This window comes from Zonotrichia leucophrys, chromosome 6 (genome assembly GCF_028769735.1).
Source record: "Zonotrichia leucophrys gambelii isolate GWCS_2022_RI chromosome 6, RI_Zleu_2.0, whole genome shotgun sequence".
In the NCBI taxonomy this organism is placed as follows: domain Eukaryota; kingdom Metazoa; phylum Chordata; class Aves; order Passeriformes; family Passerellidae; genus Zonotrichia; species Zonotrichia leucophrys.
Genome location: NC_088176.1, coordinates 9954977 through 9970326, shown reverse-complemented (window position 1 = coordinate 9970326; position 15350 = coordinate 9954977). Strand labels below are relative to the sequence as shown.

General features: G+C 43.8%; 1 long non-coding RNA gene across 2 annotated transcripts in view; it reads left to right on the top strand.

The window, feature by feature from the left end:
- LOC135449820 (uncharacterized) overlaps positions 1 to 10506 on the top strand; it is a 28537-nt gene extending 18031 nt beyond the window's left edge. For both annotated transcript variants that reach the window (XR_010440849.1, XR_010440850.1), the window contains 2 exons: positions 6783 to 6836; positions 7095 to 10506. This is a non-coding gene — a long non-coding RNA (uncharacterized LOC135449820). The remainder of the gene's footprint in view (positions 1 to 6782; positions 6837 to 7094) is intronic.
- Positions 10507 to 15350: the final 4844 nt, after the last annotated feature.

Below are 15350 nucleotides of genomic sequence, written 5' to 3'. Positions count from 1 at the left end.
CCAGCCTGCTGTCCTGTTGTAGGTGTCAGGGGAACTTGGTACTGGTGTAACTGTTCTGATTAGGTGTGTGGTTACTTCTCTTTTGTTTTCCACATGAGAGTTAAAGGTGCTTGTGGCTATGCTGCTGTTCTAAGAAGAATTTCTTTATATAACACAACTTATTTCCTTCCTGCTCTGCAAACTGCACCTCTCTGCTAGATACAGATGGGACTCCACCAGCAGCACTGGGGGACTGGCTAAGGCATAATATAATTTCCCTGTATAGGAGTGTCCTGGGTACTTTTGGGATTCTTAGTCTTCACAGCACTCAGTTGTACTTTTGCCTCACATGAGCAGGTAAGAGTTGCTGATAAAATCCCTTTCTCAAGGATTGTGTTTAGAAGCCATTTATGTGGCCTGCAGCTTTGACTGCATAATCTTTGGGTTTTGTTCCATTACTCACAGATCAGATATATTCATTTCCTGCTTTCAAAAAGCATTGATCAAAACAGTTCTGTGGGGCTGAGCTGGCCAATGCCCAAAAATATTATATAAGGGCTGTACAGCTACTGATGAAAACAGCAGAGTATGTCCATCAAGCCCATAACAAGCTACAGATATATTTCTTCCCTCTCTCCCTCCATAACTCCTCTCTGCCTCAAAAGAAAATTCTTTATATTTCCCATTGATGAAGTAATAATGTGCTACTCTTTACAAAAGCCAAAAAACCTTCCTGGCTACAGCACAAAAAGCTGCAAACCAGGCTTTCAAAAGATAATAATGCTTTACTGCAGCTACATACAGGACAAAAATTGTTTGAGGGAAGCAAGATGCCAGAATTAGAAATTCAATGCCGGAAAACAGCATGCATTTCCTGTCACTGTGATGTTATTATATAGAAAAGGCTGCTGCCAGCCCAGCTCTTCTGTGCATCTCTTTGATAAATAGAGAGAATCTACCCAAATATCAGCCCCTTTCTGCATCAACTCAGTGATCTTAGCAACTTGTGAATAACTGGCCCTAACAGACTTGCTCTGATATAGCCAACATGTAAATAAGTACTTCCTATATAAATTCCTACCTGGCTCATGGTGTGACACCAAATCACTCCTTCATTTGCCATTTTGCTACCTGAAGTGTTGATTTGGGCAGCCTGATAACTGAATGGGTGACCAGGAGAGATTTCCAGGTTCTCATGGTGCTGCAGACCAGATTGACTCAATATTCATGGCAGAATCAGGGATATAGCACATCTCCTTCTCCTCCAATGGCATGAACTTTGATTGCTCTCAGAATCAACCCCGTTTGTGTTCCCTTTCCCCTGGTTTGCAACACAGAAATTAACTCTGCTCCTCAGACTCGAAACATGTTTTTCTAGAGAAGTTCATCCTGGTGCTGAGCTCAGTAACTTCTGGGTTTGTTTCTTTTGGTGAGTTTGTTTGGGGTTTTTTAAAGCACATTCCTCAGCTATATATTCTTGTTTTCTGTTTGAAAATCCACAGAAGAGTCCAACTCTGCCATGGTTAATGCAGGCACAGGTGATGCAAGAGTGAAACAAAGATCTCAGCAAATTTGCTGTCACCTTTGTGCCCATGGAGCAGTTGTATCAAAGTTCAGGTAACATTGTGGAAGGTTTTTATCAGCCTTAAGATCTGAAAAAAGATCTTAACACTGGATGCTGTCAGGGGTTTCTTCACCAAGTTCTGACCTGGAGGTGGGCCTGGACTGAAGGTTTTAACCTTTTGCTTTTCCAGTGTTTGTGAAAGCACAGATTCCAATTTGGACTAAAATCCTTACAAATTAAAATAAGGTACATTTACAAATCAAAAGGCCAAATTCTTAAATGAGTGATGGGTTAGAACCCATGTTAATTATATACTTTTGCTTTTTGCCAGTCCAATGAATCTTCTAGACGGGGTGAGTCAGACAAACGGGTGCAAGTTGAACTGTTACCTTGTCTCTCTGGAGAGAGGTTTGGAAAAATCAGACTTGTCCACATGCTGCAGTGAGGAAATTGTGGCCCCAGGGACAAGCAAATCTGGACATTTCAAGTCACTCTCCCATGACTTGGCAGTTGAGAGCTGTTTCCACACTGCCAAGAACTGCCTGTGCCCTTTACACTGCCTGGCATCTGTGTCAGGGAGCTGGGGGGAAATGTCTGAATGGCTCCTAAGTCTGCTGGGAGTGACCATCCCCTCAGGGTTGAGATATTTGCTAAAAGAACATCCTGTGTTCAACTGGTGTTTCTGCTGCTGCACAGGGAGCCCCACAGATAGAGGGCATCAAGCTCAAGTCTCTAAATTGATGTTTACAGTATTTCTTTATGGTTTGTGTTGTTTCTCTTGCAGCTTTGCCTGCTAGAGAAGGAAAGTTCTCATTTGGGAGGGATGTCTCATTCCAGTGTGCAGATTTAGGCTACAGTCTTCCATGGCCAGTGAACCAAGGGTGGAACAACTTTCAGAAGTGCAGAACACTCTTGAGATTATTTGACATTGCTCAAGTGAGTGAAATAGGGCTGCCAATCCCACATTCTCTAAAATTAAGGATTCACAAATCTCAGAAGCTCATTGCTGGGATGTTCAATGCTTCACATCAGCCCAGCTTTACAGAACTGCGTGCATGGATATCCAGCATAATGTTTGCTAAAAAGGAAAAAATCTGCTGTCACAGAGCTTCCCCCACTAAAATTTAATGGCCTGTACCTACATGAGACCAGAAGGAATTGTGCAGTGTACTGATTCTCATATTTTAATGTATAATTATGTATGTAATTAATTCTGAAATATTATTGGATCCGTTAATATAAGTAAACCACTTTACCTTGGAATTTCTTTTTATTTGTATTGTATCAATGTTAAGGACCCTCAGTACATGCAAAACAGGTTGGTTTGCAGCTGATGAAGCAAATATCTATTTCTATTATTATGTCTGACAGATGCAGAATGAACTTTCAGTAAAAAGGATCAGCACTTAAACATGTCGCCTTGCAGGTGGTGCTATAATGTTGCTACTGCAGTTCAGTTTCTGGTTTCCTCTAAGTCATCTTCAGTTTTACAGCAAAGTTCAGCCTGGAGGTGAGCATGCTCAGTGGGGATGCTGAGCATGTACTCTAGCAAGCTGTTCCAAATGAAAATGGATTTTCTAGAGTGCTTGGAGTGTGGATTTGTGCTTTAGGTTTGCATTGTAGCCACAAGAAGCAGTCCTGCCCTCTCCTGAACATCTGGCTACATCTTCCTGCCACGTCCATTCTTCATGCTCACATTTGGAATATGGAGAAAGATTAGTTTCTGACTGTCCCAAGACTTTTCCTTTTCAAGATTTTGATTTTCAGCTGGATCCAGCTGAAAATCAAAACTGGCACAGCAATTAAGCCTGTGATGATCAGTACTCGCACAAGAGACCTGATGTCAGTCTATGGCAGGGAGGAAGCAGACTCAGAGTGGCTTAAACTGATGATGGAAACAAATCTGTAATGAAAGCTGCTAACTTGTGTTAGTGCTAGTTCTCCTTCCACCTCTGTTACAACCATCCTACCTTTGAGTTCTTTCTGGATTTCCTTCTTGGAGTTCATTGCAAATTCTTCCCTCTCAGTAAGGTCCAGTTTTGATGCAGGTCAGGCCATGTTATGGAGCCAAGCAAAGACTCCAGTTTTTATCTGATTTGATCTATCTGGGGATTTACACTGCACTCTCACCCAAAGGTTTCACTTCTTGCTTTCATTCAAAGGAAATACAAAACCTGAAACAAAAAATCGTTGAAGCCACAACAGTTCCCTTGCTATCTTTTTGTCTTTGGTAGCAAAGGCGTGGAAACAGCCTCTGAATGGTGCTGAACATTGTGTTCAACTTAATTCAAGAGGCCTTTAGCAAATTTAGCAAGCAAAGGTGTGGGTTGGGCCCAGAGCAGCTGTGGGTGTTGGGTTCGGTGGTGAGGGGTTTGTGTTTTTAGGGATAATTTCTGCACTGGGGTTTGCTCTCCAGGTGCTGCTGTGTGTTTCTGAAGCACTTTGGCTAGATGGCGCTGGGACACGCTTGTGTCCGGCAGGAATGGGGCTGGCTTAGGATCAAGTCAAATCGTTGTTTGAGGGTGAAAAAACCACAGTCGACACTGTTTTTCAGTGCAGACATGACTTCATGAGTATCCCATCCAGGGTTGAAAGGCAATGTCTGCTATTTGTTGTATCCTCCAAGCCCAAGATTTGGGACAAGGCACTGATGAAGTGCAGGATCATTCAAGGTGTCTGAGGAGGTGGGGTGGGGGTATGTCAGCAAGTCTGCACAGAATGTCCCTTAGAGGGTCACCTGGTGGGGAATGGCTCTGCTTTTCTTCTGCATGAGAAAGGTAGTGTGAGTAAAATGTCCTTAGTGACACTGCTGCTTTCTTTGAAGAGCTGGGAGGCATGATTTAGGGGAATTAGTAAACTTACCTCATTCCTGATATCCAGGCTGTCTCATAAGCAAAGCCTGGGTTCTGTACTTTTGCAAACTGAGAACTGAAATGGGAAATATCTCTTCTGTGGTTGCTTTTATGAGAAGAGCACTTTTAAGGTTTTCTCGTCAACTGAAGTTATACAAAGCTGCACTAACTGTGAAGACAAAAGACTTCACCTCTGTTTTGAGGGTTCTAGAAGATTGTATATGTTTTTTGTGACCTTCCGGTGTCTGATGAAAGTACCAGTACATCTGGATTGAGCTCCTACACAGATTATCTGTGATGGTTTCAGCCACTCAGTGAGGCCCTATGCAGGTTCTGAGTGCTTGAGCTGGTCTCCTTCATCAGACAGCATTATGTAAAGCAACATGATCCATTCCTGGCCCTATAAAACCATGTAAAATGAGAGAGGACCTCTAAAGAAGGTTCTTGAAAGGCACCCCGGGGTTTTTTTGCTTGTCACCAGTCATCCCTTCTGGACATCTTTTCCTGACATGATGCTTGTCCCCAGATGGAGATGTGTTGGTGGCATGGCACTGCACAATGAAGGGCATTTGTTTCCTGCCTGACAGTTCAGGGATGTCTGTAGCCTGATATGAGGCTCTCCCTCTGTGACTTATTTCTCTCCTGAAGAGTTTCCACTGGTAATGTAAATGTAACAACATTTTGTTCAAAGGGCCTATGACCAGCATTATTTTGTAGGCTTCTTTCACTTGCTGCATCCTGTCCTGCTCTCTTCCAGCAGCTGTGAGCAGATAGCCGGGTTGATCCAAACTACCTCCACCAGAAGCTCCTCTTTATCCTCCCCAGGTTCTTGTGGGAAGACTCCTCTAAGCACAGATTAAATCAACATCTGAAGAGCATCTGAGTCTTGGGCAGCTGCTTCTCTCTGTTAGAAACTTGGCTGGGGGAGGAACTGAAGGCAGTCAATGAACAGAACTGACTCTGGTCTGGATCCAGGTCATGAAAGCTCTGCCTGTTTTCAAAAGCCCTCTCTTACAAACAAGTAATGGAGAGTCTCTAGGGCAAAAGATAGAATTTCTTTCATTGCTATTAATAGTTGCTTGGAATTTAAAGTCCTGCAGCAATTATGTGTCTTAATGCTGGATCATAAGCGTGCTCTCTGGCACCTGCCTCTCTTAGGAGCTCTGTGTCTTCAAAGGCTGAGCAAGTCAGACAGGAGAATAGCTAATTGGGCATGACTAGAAATAGCATGAAAAGCTTAGTAAAGGAAATGGCATTCCTCGTGGGGATATCCATGAGGCAGCATTGTGAAGGAAGTGGTTGAAAGCCATGAAAGTTGTGTCATGGCAGGCTGAGTTGAGCAAAGCACTGAGGCAGGGAATGGTCATGGACTGCTCACAGATGACCCCAGGGTCCAGTGGCTGGATGGAAATTCCTGGAGCCCCATGAAACCCTCACTTTTCAGTGGCCAAGCGGGGGGAACATTCTTCAAAGTCTGGGTACAGCTAAAGTCTATCACTAGGTGATCCTTCTGGAGTTGTCAGCAGGGATTTCTGCTGCCTCTGCCTCAGTTCAGCCCCCTCCCAGGCAGAAGGGTTAGGGTCAGTTGTTAACCTCTGCTGGCCTGCACTCCTCCAGAAGGCTGAGAGGCACAGGCTGCTGTGTATATGAAATTCTCAGTCTCTGAGGAAAAGGCACTGCCCAGACCAACCATTGCAGCTCTCCCACCCCCAGCTATCCCACAGCTTTGTTCCCACGTTGTAACAGCAGAGAGGAAACAGTGACCTAGACCAAAGGCATTGCTGCTACTTACTCACTTCGGCCACCAAACTCCCCCTTCCAGACTTTTGTGGAAAGGTGGATTTTTCTGCAAGTCTCAGCTTTTTGGTTCTCATCTGAGGGAAGCTCACTGGATGTGGGACCTGCCTTTTGGGTGGATGTGCTCTTTCTTTTATCTTCAGGTTGGAGATTCCTTCTAAGATCAGTGCATATAATGAACCAGACAAGCTGTGAGGCTTTTATTAATGATGGAAGGGAATTTTACCCTTCATACCCTTCAAGAATAATTATACTTCATGTTACACATGTATTTCCACCCTGTATGAATTTTCTTATTTTGAAATGAGCATGTCCAAACAGAGCTATACTGGTATTTTTAGCATTATAATTATGTTAGTAAGTTCTGAGTAAAGACCAACTTTTAGACATCAGGGTTATTTTGTAGGGTGAAAAGCATTATTACAGATAATGATTATCTTCTGATTGCTAGCAATCTTGTGTAGTCTTATTCTATTACTTTTTTCACAGTATCACTTTTACAGACTCTTCCAGAGTTAGCCTTAATTATTTGAGAACCCAAGAACCTTTTTCTTTGCCTCACATCTGAAATAAACAACTTTATTTTACAGGCTGAATATTTTGCCAATCACAAGCGCAATCTGAAAACATGGCAGTTCTGAAAAGTAAGTGAAGAATTTCATTACATACAAGGCCCTTCAGAGAGGATATGAAACATGTAGCTGTCCCCACAAGCCCAGCAGCACCACACTTAATAATTTAGGCTCAACATTATGGTCAATATATTTTGCAAATGGCAACAACTTATGCCATGTGAGAGGGAAGGGAAGGGACATTTCCTAGCAGAGTGCCCTTATGTACAAGCTTAATAGAGACACCTTTAGAAGGACTCTGTCATTAATTAGAATCACAATTCCCCCCAGGATATTGATGCAGGCTGTGCTTGCAATGTGTGCAAAACCATGACTCTTGGAAATACGTTTGGTGAAGCAAACAAGAGACACGCGGCATCCTGAAATTCTCCACCTGAGGAAAAATCAATGTTGCTTTCCTTAGAGTGCTTACAGACATCAGCACCCAGGAGCCAGGAAACCTTGTGAAAGCAAGAGCAATAATTTACCAGATCATCTGGTAAATTATCTGTATTCCAGCATGGACAGAAGGTCAGTTTAGCTGGGCAGTGTGCACACGGATTAATGCCCAGCAGCGCTGGACCAGGGTACATCTGCACAGTCACATTCCTGCCCAGGCTTAAGTGAACCTGAGATGGTCCCTGCTGATCATCTAAAGGGCTTCAGGAGCCCAGCAGCCCCCAGCCCTCTGGCAAGGCTGAGGTACCATATGACTGTCTGCATCTGACCACGTAGACACTTCCTGTGGGATGGGACGGGCTGTGCTGGCATCTGTGTACAGCACAGCCTGTGATGAATGCAGCCAGAAAAGCCAAGCAAAGGATCCTTCTTTTTTAGAGGCAAAGGCTCATGCATAGTCTCAGAGTTGTCTCATTTCCCATCCATTCCCCTTGGTCACCGTGGAGCCCTAACAGGGAGCCTGGGCTGCACAACCAACCGGTTCCCAGTAGGCAGCCATCTCATCCTTGGCATATTTTTAGTGAGAGGAGAGGCAGTTCATACCAAAGCCACAGGGTCAGTAGTCTGATTCTAAAATTCTTCTTAAACAGTGATCTAAAATAAGTTTCAGTTACCCAAAATTCCTTGCTTTTTTCCCAGTTACATTCAATGGCCTCAAGGAAAGTTTGTTACTTCTCTCCAAAATCTGCCTTCCCAAAGGGCAAAGGAAAATCTCCACTCCTCCGAAGAGCATCCACCAAAAGCCCACATTGAATAAAGGAGCTTTTTTAAGGGAGTCAGTAGGAAACTGAGAAGAATAATTTAAATTTACTCCATTCTGTGGCCCATGTAGGGCCTGCTGGGCTTTGCAACACTTGAAGGTCAGTGTTGGTGCCACTTCTTTCAAGAGCCTAGCAAAAAACATTTCTTTCCAGCACAATCCAGGAGACAGGACTCCAGTAAGAAACTTCTGCACACTGGGCTCTTCTCAACAGCAAAGATGCCTTTCTAGAACCCTGACTCATCTGCCCAACAGCTGTCCTGACGGTCAGAGTAGAGTCTGCTTGGTGAAAGAAGGGAGTGTGCAAGATGTGCTCTTGATCCATCTTGTTGGAGCTGGCCACACTGCATAAATTAATTCACCACTGAGCAGGAGTTGTCTTTCTGCAGTCCAGTGGCCCAGAGACTTCATGAGGGACAGAGGTGCCAGTTTCAGTGACTGCTTCAGGCCCTTAGACAGAGCTGGGAGAAATGATGGTACTGGAAAAAGAAATTAGATTTTAGCCCAGGCCCATATTGTGAACACTGGATCTTGTATCTGCTGAAGTAGAGATGGGTTCAAAACAAAAGGCAAGAAGAGCTCTGAGGAGAGCCCACCACCTCAGCAATAGAAATGACAATAAACAATGGTTATTTCTTCCCTGTTACAGGTTTTGCAGGATGTCCTAATTACCTTGACATTATTAGTGCGGAAGTTGTGCTCTATCCACCCACTAAGTACAGGAAACATGCCCAGTGTGTAATTCTATCCTTCACCTCGCATGCCTCCGATGGGCTGGAGTCTGAGAGGAAACTGAATAGCCTGGAAAGGTTAGCCAGAGACAGAGAGAAATTAACCCTTTCATTTTCACTGACTGCCCTTTATTTTCTGAAAGTAGAATTGGTGGGTGGAGCACAGGTGTTGCCTTGGAGGAGATTAGAGAAATCTTTTAATGTTAGATCGACCAGTTTCTCAGAATCACAAGGGGTGTTTGTTGTGCAGCCTGTTTGTTTCAGATATGTTCAGTAATTGAGGAAAATTTATTATGGTTTATTTCTTACTGGTTATTTACTATCATGTCACTAAGGCTGAAATCAATGTTGTAACTTCACCATGTCAAACTGGGAACAGAGACACTGCACAGAGCAAAGAGCAAGTCTGATGTATGGCATGTAACAGATGAAAGAGGAAGAGCTACAGAAGAGAGGCTGTGGTCATTGTCTTTATTTTTCCTAAATATGCAAATTTAAAGGAAATATTAATAGTCAAAAGAGGCCTTACAATTGTGGACTAATTATTTCCTCTCCATGCCCTGGTTGGAATGGGTGTCCAGCAGAGCAGCAGCTCATGGAGCCTCTGCTCATTCTGAGTGGATATGTACAAACCCACCTGTGGTCCTGTGTCTGAGCTCTCAGAGGTATTTGCACATAAAAGGGAGGTGCAGTCTGGGTAGCTGGGGAAAGAGCAGACACAGGTGGAGAAGGTAATATGGGGAGGCACAGGACAACAACAGGTGAATTCTCTTGGTGCAGATGAGTGTTTGAGTTTTGGCATTGGAAACAGTAGGAATATATTAATTAAGGCAAGAGAGGCCACAGAACAACAAGCAAGAAAACTGTAAGTTAAACACAAAGGTTGAGCTGGCTTGTGTGCATTTCAAATGCTGGTCTAATTTGTATCTATAGGACAACAAGGATTAAATGGAGATAATCCCTTTACAATGGTGTAATTGGTACAGGTGAGTCAGTTAGCATCAGGATTGTGTAAGTGTAGAAATAATTGTTTAAGTAAGTCATGGCAAAGGGATTGAAGGAAATGCTGGAGAGTAGAGCAAGATGTGCTCATAGAAATGTTTATTCCCTATTAGAGCCACTTGGAAAGAGGTAAAGAGCAAGTCAGAATAACATTACACTGTCTTATTTGCACACTGAGTTCAGGAACACAGAGTCTCTGCACAAGAAAAAAAGAATTGGCTACATTTATATTAATAGAGTGAAAAAGAGCTTTGCCTTTCACTGTTCATCCAGCCTTGATTGTCCATGAAGGAAAGGGCAGGTCTATAAATTTTGTGCATATAGCTATGAAGTGTCACTGCAGTGCTCTGAAGTCTCCCATCTGTGAGGGGCCTGCAAGGGCAGGGATGCTTTTCATGGTCCATTTTGAGGACTGCCATAGGAGGGACTTGCTATGCAGGAGACTTGGCTTTTGCTCTCATTTGTTCTGTGTGTTTCTCAATCAGACATAAAATCATTCTGCTTGAAATTGCCCATCTGCTCTCTGTGATTCAGGACAAAGTTACTAAAAAATCAATACAGATCTTTCTCCCCTCCCTACTCATTACTGTGTACTTGAAAACTACAGTCAGGTCTGAAAGCAGATTTCTATTTGCATTTAAGCACTTCCCTGAAATACTTGCTGTAGTAAAGTAGGAAATGAGGGAAGGGGAAAATGCAAAAGTCTGAAAACAGTATGAATCCTGACAACTTCAGGTCTGAAAGTGTTATAATTGAGTTGTTAGTGGCTTAGATCTTTTCTCAGCAGCAATTTCACAAAACTAGACATTAGGTTTACATGAAATGCTCACTTTGAAACCATGATTTGGATGACTTGTCATGTTATGATTTGTGGGTGACTTCTTTGTTTATTTGTTTCTTAAGGAAAATAAGTAAGAATTTTTTCTTTATCCCACTTGAGAAGATTCATGTTGGAAAATTAAGAACTTGATAGAAAAAGTGTAACATTTCTGAGCTCACTGAATTCCTCTGTTATGTTTTCCATACCTCTGCTGATACTGCAAGTAAGGATGCTTAGAAAAGGGGTAGAAGGAGACAGCTTGGTTATATTCCCCTTCTCCAACTTTTAAAAATATCCCAGTATTGTTTTGAGAAATCTGCAGGCTAAGCACCTTCAGATGATTCAGCTGACAAATTAATTTCCGTTTTCAAATTTATTACTGTGAAAGGAAAAAATGCAGTTTTCTGGTTGCAAACTTCTTTTAAGGACAACTGACTCTTGTTTATTTTGTAACATTTGTATTTGCATTTGGGATCAATTGCTCCTGTCATCAGGTGTCTGGCACAACTGGAATAACAGGCTCCTTTCTGCCAGTTCCTTTTACTGATTTGGCAGAAAGAGCTGCTGCCAGTAGTTGCAGCAGGTCCTGGAGGTCACATTTGTTTTCCTGCTCTTCCCTTCCAGCAAAATGGGCATCAGAGGGATGAGTGCTGAGGAAGTGGTGTGAGGAGGTGACACGGCAGCTTCTTGATGGCACCGAATGAGTGCCCTGGGATTATCCCCTAATTGAGGCCTCTGGGCTGGCGGAAGATGATGTGGTGCAGGAGCAGGAGCATGAAGGAGGAATGCAGGAGGTTTTGAAGGCTGATAATGTCTTCTGTGAAGCCTGGAGAACAAGCATAATAGGTTTTCACCAGACACCAGGGAAAAATAATATTTTAAAGCCAAGCAAACAGCTGGCTGACCCAGGAAGGATAATTAGCAAAGAGCAAGGTGCACTAAGGCCCAGCTTGCATTATGCTTTGACAGAGCCTGGCTTAAATTTCTCCACTTCACTCTGTTTCTGTTCTCTTATCTTGGCCCTATGTATTTTGGGGCCTGTTTGAGCTGCCAGATCTGAACACAGTCTAGTTAGGACATTTCAGCACAGATCAAATAAAATTCCTTACTTCCCCCTCCCATGACCCTTGCTGTGACATTTACAGCATTGAAGTAAATTGTTATTTTAAGCTGCTTCTGTACTTCCCTGGAACCCAGCAAGGGGAAGGAGCCTCTTTATATGATGGCAGCAGGGGAGTTAACTTTCCAGTAAAGCCACAGAGATTCAAATAAGTCCAAATTGTTATTAGTCACCTCAGGATCAGATCAGCCAGTGGCCATTTTAGGAATCCACGAGGGATTTTTTTCCAACCCTCTCTCCACTCCAATGGTAAAGTCACAACCTGCTTGAGGCTATGCTGGCTGTGCACAGTCTGGGCTCAGCCCTGGCTCCTCAGAGCCTGACAGGTAAAAAAGAACTACAATATTTCACTAATTCCTTACAAAAATTAGATTAGCCCATCCCTCTTCATAGCTACCAAGTGCTTGAAAAGATTGGGAAAAAACAAATAAAGTCTTTATTTACTAGCAATTTACTTCCCAGGAAGAGTACTTAATGGGCATGCAGAGAAATTGTGACACTTCTGGCTGGGGGTGAGATTCCCTGTTGCTGGATTTTTCTCTTCTTTTTGCAATGTCCTCACCCTGGGGAACCTCTAAAGGCCCAGATTCTGTAAAAGGTGGAGAATTCTGTTAAATCAGCACTTGTGTAAAAGCCTGGCCCTGGGCACCATGCAGAGCTGGGAGTACACAGCAGTGGGAAAGCTGTTTTCCCTCTCTTCCCTGGGGATGAGACCAGGGCACCCAGCCGGTCTGCACTGCAGTCCAGCAGTGGACTGAGGGGTGTGTGGGCTGTGTTGTTTTGAGCTGCTTTGAGTTAAACTGAGCCCTGTAGAAACAAAAGCCATTTACTCCCACCAAACCATGGTCCCACACCTGACACTTGATCTCTGTGGCAGTGAACTCCCCAAATCTCCTGGAGCCAGGCTGTCATCTTGGCTGGTCTGCCCACTTATGTCCTTCACTTGCAAGGGAACAGCTGATAGTGGAGTTAACTATGTGCTCCTAATTTTCTCATATTAATAAATTCCTGCTTCCTCCCACGTCAGCTTTTCCTTTGTCGTCATCACATTCCCCACTCACTGTCCAGCCTAGTCTCAGCCCTCTGTTCATCAATATTCTGCTATTATTAGCTGGCCCAGAAATGCATGTTATAGCACTGGTGCCACTAGAGCTGCAGGGTGCATTTTTCTGTATTATTGACATCCTTCTCTCTGCTGTGAAAATATCACCTTCCTGTTCTCTGGCACTTTCAGTCTGTAGTGTTGGTAAGGCAGAAACATCTTTGATCCTGCTTTTGACCAGTCCCCTTTCCCTGCCACTAGGAGAAATGGTGATGGCTTAACAAAGAGTGTGATGGAAGTAGAAGTGGGTTTGTGGTGTCTGGGGTAGATGGGCTCAAAACAGGCTGAGCTGGCCCCAGAGTGCACTGGCCCCAAAGCTGACAACTAGAAATAATTGTGTTTGTTCGTGCAGGGCATCTTATGCTGACTGCCCTAAAGATGGGCGAATCCCCCAGGGCTCAGAAATGTGGAGAACTGAGAAACCTTTATTACTTTGTTGCTGAAGTAGGTATTTTCAGTAGTAGTTGTATTTCTTTTCTTATTAAAGGCATGTGTAATAACAATAACCAGCTTCTTTACTAGAGGTGTTGAGGACAGCTGAGATCAGAATAATTATTTTTAAGTAGAAGATATGGTCACTTTTATGTGTGAGCATGGTTCCATTGCCACTTCTGTTTCATCCACTCTACTGAATTTAGCTCTTGACTTCTCAAACACTTTGCTCTAGCAGTTCTGGAGCTGTTGTTTAGGCAGGTTAATTGTTAAAATCTGCCCTTCTAGACTTATTTAGCTGGAAAAGTGTCCCTCATGCATGAGTTTGGCTGCTGGAAGCAGGGACTACAGGCTGAGACTTCACTGTCTTCAGAGGCATTACCAACCTGGTTGTTTTGATTTTCTTTTCTTATGCTTTTCAAACCCTTTTCTGTTCTAAACTACACCCATGGGAAAATATTTACACTTGGGGCTTTCCTCAGTAAGGGGTGTTTTTCAGAGCTGGTCATTTCTCTGGTAATACCTCTTCTTCAACTGAAAAGGAGAAAATTGCTTTTCAAATGAAAAGTCCACAGGATGTAGTTCCAGAAAGAGGCTTGACAACCTTCACACACTTTATAAAATGTTTCTCAGCAAGATATAAATCTCTCTTCCTTGTTGCCGTTAGACTCCTGCCACAGCCATATGGCACACAGGCTCTTGGATCCGGTGCTAATCTGCTCTGCCCTGTGCCAGCTTTACTCCTGGTGCAGCCCTGGGGCTGTGGGGACACAGGGTACCACTGCAGGGAAGGCTGAAGGGAGGGAGCAGGCACTGTCTGTCCTACTCAGATATCTGCAATTTCAAGGGGCTGTTTCCTCAATGCAGCCTAGAGGTCTGTGGCTCTTGTCATAGTGCAAGGCATTTTAGCAGCTACCCATCACCAGACAGAAAATCTTTTTTCCCCCTGCAGTCCTGGTCTTTGTCACCTTACAACAGCTCCTTGAATGCTTTGAATGAGCTGGTTAAATTGTTATGCTAGAAAATATCTGCTCCTCCCTTTTTAGAAATTTTATTTTATTTCACATTCTTCTGATCTTGCAGGGCTAGCAAGCTGGATCAGCTAGAACATATAGCTGGACACTGAGAGAGGAGCAGGATCTGTTCTGTTTAGGCTCACCCCACACTGTGGAGCCCCACCTGACATTTGTCCCCATGCCTTGGTTGTCAGGTGATGCTACTGCAAGGCTGTGGATCATTGCATGAACCAAGCAACAACTGAGGTAAATGTCCCACCAGGGTTTGGTTCTGCTTTGCAGATCCTCCCTGACAGCAAGGAGCAATGTAGTGTGTGCTGGTGTCTGCTTCTCCAAGTCTGGGCCCCGGAGAGCTCATGGACTTGCACTGGCCAGTCTCTGCTCCTTGGAGATGAGGACAGATGCTGGCCAGTGCTCTGCTCTCCAAGAACCTCTTGACACTGCCTTTGGTCATGGTGAATAAGCACTGGCTGTGGTATTGGCACCTTTCCTGTAGACCTGTAAGACTCACAGTGACTCCAAATTAATGCTGCTGTTCTCAGATGCTTGTGTTGCACTCATCTCACCTTCCCTCTGACATCCATTCCTGCAGCTCTCTGGGCACATGTGGCTTCTGCAGTCCTCTGGCCTTTTTCTTTTTTCCTGGTGTAGCCTCAGGATGGGGAGGTGAGCACATTGTGCATCTCTGTGAGACTCTGCTTGGTGCAGGATCTCCCAATCATGCATGACAGAAATGGAAAGCTGTCACTTGATAGCTGCCTGGAGGAACAGGTCTTACTGATCCAACTGACCGTGAAGCTGAAGAAGTTAAAAATTAGCCCAGCAATAATATATGGGACTGTTTGACTTTCTGCTGGTTTTGTAAGTAGTATTAGTGTCATTCCAAGCAACCTGAAGTGGGAAAGGGCAGGGGGAGAGGCAGGAATGGGGTGGAGATGGGCAGGAACTAGAAATATTTGTGGCTTATTATATCAAACAAAGAAAGCCTTTGATTTTTGTAAAGGGAGAGATGCTTTGGTCATGCTCTTCTGCATGTCTCCCTTGAGAGGGTTTTATAGATGTTTTCTTCCATTACACCAAAGGTATACTTATCCACTTAATTTAC